The sequence below is a fragment of the Corvus cornix genome, chromosome 28, assembly GCF_000738735.6.
Source record: "Corvus cornix cornix isolate S_Up_H32 chromosome 28, ASM73873v5, whole genome shotgun sequence".
Classification (NCBI taxonomy): Eukaryota; Metazoa; Chordata; class Aves; order Passeriformes; family Corvidae; genus Corvus; species Corvus cornix.
Window position 1 is genome coordinate 3715758 of NC_046356.1, and position 6006 is coordinate 3721763.

The following is a 6006-nucleotide window of genomic DNA, read 5'->3' on the forward strand; positions in this document are numbered from 1 at the left end:
TGTTGGTGTTTTCTTCGGCTTCGTGGAGTCAGGGAATGGGGTGGGACCTTAAAACCCATCCGGGGACCTTAAAACCCATCCGGGGACGCTTTCCACCATCCCAGGTGACTCCAGCCTGGCCTGGGACACTTCCAGGGATCCAGGGGCAGCCACAGCTTCCCTGCGAAATCCAGCCCAGCCCCTCACCGCCCTCACAGGGAGAAATTCCTTCCTAAATCCCATTAAACCCATTCCCTGTGTCCTGTCACTCCAGGCCCTCGGAAATCGTTCCTTTCCCTCTGTGTCCCGGGGTTCCTGGCCCCATTTGGGGTCTGTGTCCCGCTCCTGGTGCCCTCCCTGTGCTCCAGGCCCTCAGAAATCATCCCTTTTCCCCTGTGCCCCGGGGTCCCTGGCCCCGTTTGGGGTCTGTGTCCGTGCCCCGGAGTCCCTGGCCCCGTTTGGGGTCTGTGTCCCTGCCCCGGGGGTCCCTGTTTGTCCTCTGGGCTCCGTGCCCTCCTCTGGATTCCCATATCCCGTGTCCCACTCCCGGTGCCCTCCCCATGCCCCAGGCCCTCGGAAATCGTCCCTTTCCCTCTGTGCCCCGGGGCTCCTAACCCGTTTGGGGTCTGTGTCCCTGCCCCGGGGGTCCCTGTTTGTCCTCTGGGCTCCGTGCCCTCCTCTGGAGTCCCTGGCCTGAGCCCCACTCCCGGTGCCCTCCCCGTGCTCCAGGCCCTCAGAAATCGTCCCTTTTCCCCTGTGCCCCGGGGTCCCTGGCCCTGTTTGGCGTCTGTGTCCCTGCCCCAGGGTCCCCGTTTGTCCTCCGGGCTCCGTGCCCTCCTCCGGAGTCCCTGCCCCAGGGTCCCCGTTTGTCCTCCGGGCTCCGTGCCCTCCTCTGGAGTCCCTGGCCCCGTTTGGGGTCTGTGTCCCTGCCCCAGGGTCCCCGTTTGTCCTCTGGGCTCCGTGCCCTCCTCTGGAGTCCCTGGCCCCGTTTGGGGTCTGTGTCCCTGCCCCAGGGTCCCCGTTTGTCCTCTGGGCTCCGTGCCCTCCTCTGGAGTCCCTGGCCCCGTGTCCCACTCCCGGTGCCCTCCCCATGCCCCAGGCCCTCGGAAATCGTCCCTTTCCCTCTGTGCCCCGGGGCTCCTAACCCGTTTGGGGTCTGTGTCCGTGCCCCGGGATTCCTGCCCCGTTTGGGGTCTGTGTCCCTGCCCCAGGGTCCCCGTTTGTCCTCTGGGCTCCGTGTCCTCCTCTGGAGTCCCTGGCCCATGCCCCGCTCTCGGTGCCCTCCCCACGTGCCCCGTCGGGCGGCGCCACGTGCCCCGACACCACGTGCCTTGTACCACGTGCTCCTCTGTCACGTGCCCACACCACGTGCACATCTGTGGCGGGCCCGCGGCCGCGCCCCCCCCGCCTCCCCTCAGGCGGCGCCGCCATGTTGGGGGGGGGAGTGCCCTGAGGGGCGGCTTGGGAATTGTTTCCCAAAGTTTCCGAAATTCCGACATTCGGGATTACACACGTTCATAAACCTCGTTAATGAGCGCGGAAAGGCTTTTTGCATGGGTATGAGCACGCTAAGGGGCTTTAAAAAGGCTTTCAGCCTCTTCCTCTGCGTGTTTTAATGCACGTTTGTTTTTCTTACAGCTGCCGTATAAAAATGGTAAATATCAAAATATATTCGTGAGCAAACATCATCTGAAACAAAGTGGTTTTGGCTCCTGGGCCAAAGTCTTCAGTTAAGGACCAACCAAAACCTCCCCTCCTCCAAATGCAACTTCTAAGGGTTCAGTTTAGTCATAATTACATACACAAGGGCCTGGATTCCTGTGGGTTTTGTAGCTCTACGGGAAATCGCTGACACCTTCCACCATCCCAGGTTGCTCCACCCTGGCCTTGGACACTTCCAGAGATGGTTTCTTCATTTTCAGCAAAATCATATTTAATAGCCTCTTAGGAATGTCTCTGCTTTATTTTCTTCATAGCAACAGAGGAGTATTTTTAGTGTGAGGTATCTTGGTGCTGTAAATATGAATTTAATTGTTCTAATTAAACCCAGCCTCTGGATTATCCTTTTGTTTGTTTGTTTGGTAGCAAATAATTTGCTCATGTTTTACCAATATCAAACTTATATTGGTAAATAATTTGTATTATAATATTTATATTAAATAATTTGTGTTATAATCAACAAAGAGATACCTGTGGATAAGAGGAAATAAGGGAATATTTATCAGGAAAGGCACCTTTTTTTTATCCCTTGATGAAACATAAAAGCAATTCTAACCTATATTTGTTATGTTTCATTTCTAAAGCACTGATTTCTTTGCCTGCAGGATTGGATACCAAACTTCTTCTGCCTTGCCTGGAGTTTTGCAGTTTGTCAGAGATCCCCCTCTAATGGATAATTCTGTAAATCCAGTTGGGAGCAGATTGGAGAGAGGCTTAAAAACCAGGATTGCAGCAATCAGAGTCATTAAATAAACAAACCTACCATGCCCTGCTTCTAGGGCCAGGTAATGCTTTTATTTTAGGAGAAACTACTGCACATTTTTATGTGTTTTGTTCCACAGGTTTGGTTGGGGTTTTTTTCCCTGAGACTTCCAAAACAAAAAAAAAAGTAAAAGGATTCTTCAGCTTTGTTTGAAGTTTTTGCATTCACAACTATTAATGTTTCCAGCTGAGGTAGATTAAGAGTGTTTGGCTTGTTGGACATTAAAAGACTCCCTTTAGAAACTTCCCATATCAAAGGAGAGTTGATATAAGAATATTTGCAAATTCAGGGATTGTTTGAGGTTCTTCTTTTTGGTTTTTAAATCGCCTGGAAACGCCTCATAATTCTCCTTCCACCATGTATTTGTTTAGAACAGAAGCACAGAACCTCTTTTTTAAATGTGTGTCAAAATGTACCTGAAAAACCTTTTTATGTTCATTAAAAATTAAGGGAGAAACTCCCATCGTTTTATTGTGGAAAAACAGGGGTTTCTCTGTTACTGCTTCATGCTTTTAACCCTCTCAATCCAAATCTGAGTAAAAACTCTGAAAATGAAACTCTCACTCCCAAGGGGTGGATAAATGTGACCTAATAAATAAATAAATAATAAGTTTTGGGAGTTATTGGTGTCCCTCCCACAGCCACAGTGCAGAAATCACACAATATATGAAATATCCTATTAAATATGCCACTGCTTTAGGCTGCATGACGTATTTTAACAATACACTTTAAAACAAGGGGCTTTTTTGTTAACAGCCACTAAAAATGACATTTATTATTCCAAGTGGGATGGAGAAATTAATTATTTTAATGTGAAATTGCAGGTGTGTGATCAGGTAATTCTCATGTTGTGACTCCACAAGGTGAATTGCTTTATTTGTGACACAAACTGTGTCTCTTACCTCCCCTTTAGAGTCACACTTGTCTTCAGTCTTGCCTAATTTAGGCTTAATTAGGTGCAGACATCAAAGTGTTGTCAGTCACCAATCCAGCAGCTGAAGCACACAAAGGTGAATTAATTAATTTGTTTGTTTGTTTGTATGTGAGGCAAAATCAACTTGAAACCTGGAAGTCTTAAAACTTTCAGTGCTGTGATCATTCTGTGGGAATAAAGCCAGAGGGTGCTACCTAGGAATGGCATTTTTTTGTCTTTACTCCCTTTACCTTGTCAAGGTTGAATGAAATTTTTAATTTATTTGAATTTATTTCGTTCTGTAAGTTTAAATCCTCGGTTTTCCTACTTTAGAAAAATCATAATTTCAGAAAATAATGGGAGAAAAATCTCTTTGCCCTTGGGCACAAAGTGCACCTGGAATGTTTTCCTCTGGAAGTTCAATGGGAGCAGACTCCGAGCCAAGGAATCTGCCGGAGGAACAGCGATATTTAATGTGAGGATGGAATTTTTTTCTTCCCAAAGGGAAGGAATCCCTCTTCCCAGGGATCCTCTCTGCCTGAGAAAAGCAGAAACAAATGTTATTACTGCCCCAGGGTAAGGAGGTGGGAGATGAGGATTTGCAGTCCCAGCTCCTGAGGAGGCAGCAGCCAAAGAGAAGATCTTGATTTAAGGCTGGATTTCCTCTCATCCTCTTTTTTCTTGTTGGTTTGGAACTTCTGCAAGGATCATTTATCTCTTCCTAGAGCAGGAAAAACTCAAAAAACCACCGAGATGTGTCACCAGCTGCTGCTTTTAAAAGCAAAATTCCTTCTCTGGGTGCCTTTTTGGGTTTTTTTTCCACAAGCTCAAACCACGAGTACAAATTTCTTTCCAAAATGGATACTGATCCACTTTTATGTAATGCTGGGCTTGCTCAATTACAGAAATTAATCCTTCAGCAGCTAATAATACTCAGCATTTAGTGCTTTCACCTTCAGACTTTCTGTTTAAAGCAACTAATTAAGTCTCCCAGTGCCCCCAGAGGCTGCTGCTATCCTGGTTTTACAGGGGAGGTTAAATTACTTGTCACTGGCCAGAGCAGCATCGGTGTCAGATCTGCTGCTTTGTTACAACCTCTGCTTTCCCTGTTTTCTTCTCCTTTTCCTTTATTTAGGCTCTCAAAACAATTTCCCACACGTTTCTTTCCCTAACGTGACCTTTTCCACATCTCCCTCTGTCCAGAAATGCCGTGAATCAACTTAAAAACTCTGGATTTGGTCCTGAGGTGTGGCCACAATTCAGACCTTCGGTTTGAGGAGAAAAGCTGAAAGTTCAGCAGTTTTTCTGAGCCATTTTTCTCTTCATTTTTCAAATTAACGTTCCCTTTTCTTGATTGGAAAATACCCTGAGTTCTTGGTCAGGAAAAATTCCAGGACAAAAAGAGGCTGTGCTGCCTCATTGTCTCTTGCCAGGTGTGGATAAACTACAATGTTGATGCTTTTCTAGGCACAAACAGCTCGTTTTCCCTCCACTTTTCTCATATCTGTGGAAGGAGAAACCTGCCTGGAAATGGATTTTTCCACATGGAAGTCTGTACCAGCTGTGATAAGACAGCTGCTTCCAGGTTAAACAGGAATGTTTGGAAATCAGGATGTTTTTCCTCCCTGAGAACATCAATGGATGCAACTTTTCTTTACAAAAGTCCCAGAATTTAGGTTGGAAAAGACCTCCAGGATAACTGAGTCCAACCTTTCACAAGATCAGAGTCTCTTTTAGGATTCCTCTTCCTCCCAGGATCAAACAATTCTCTGTTCCACTTCATAACCTCAGGTTCTCGTGTTTTATCTGCAGATATCACAGGAAGAAGGTGAGGGGCTGGCCTTGACCCCTGTGGATCCCTCCTGCCTCACCAGGATCCTCCAATTCCCTGATTCTCAGCCAGGTATTGAATTTCAGGAAGCAAATTTGTGGATTATTGGGTCTGTAACTCACAGCAATGTTTGCATTTTCCACGGAGGGATGTAAAAGTGGGAACAATCAGCTTGTCCAGGAAGGTGAAGCCACTGTGTGGACAAAGGAATTTTATCCACTGGATGTCTGGAAATCAGGAGCTGCTGGCACAGCAGCTGCTGGCTGAGTTTCAGTGCTTTCATCAGCATTGCAGCACCCAGCTCTGAGCTCCTCTTGCCTCACTTGCCCTTTGGGATGGAGTCTGGATCCTTACAGGATTCCTTTACCCAAATTCCCACTCCCTACAGGCAAACTACCTGGAAATTAGTGCAGCTGCTGGTAACCAGCATGGGAAGTGCTGGAAATTGCCCTGCTCCTCTTTGGGGACACTCGCTCCCTTCCCACAGTGGCAGGAAGTGCAGATGGAATCTCAAACCCCATTTCAGAAAATCCTCACAAGGCTGCCAGCTCCTCGCTTTTAGTTCAGTTCCTGCTGATCCAATTACCCCAATTTAAATGTGTCAAATAATTAAAGCTCCTGAGCGAAGTTGGGATAAGTTAACGGGTCGATGTGAAAGATACTGTGCCCTACTTTCAGTGGGGTTTGTGGTGCAGCTGGAGTCCTTTTGTCATTGGTGGCCACGCTGCAGGAAGGACAGAGGACATGGAGCTTGTGCAGATGATCCTGCCAGGATTTTTCCGAGTGTGGCCCCCAATAAAG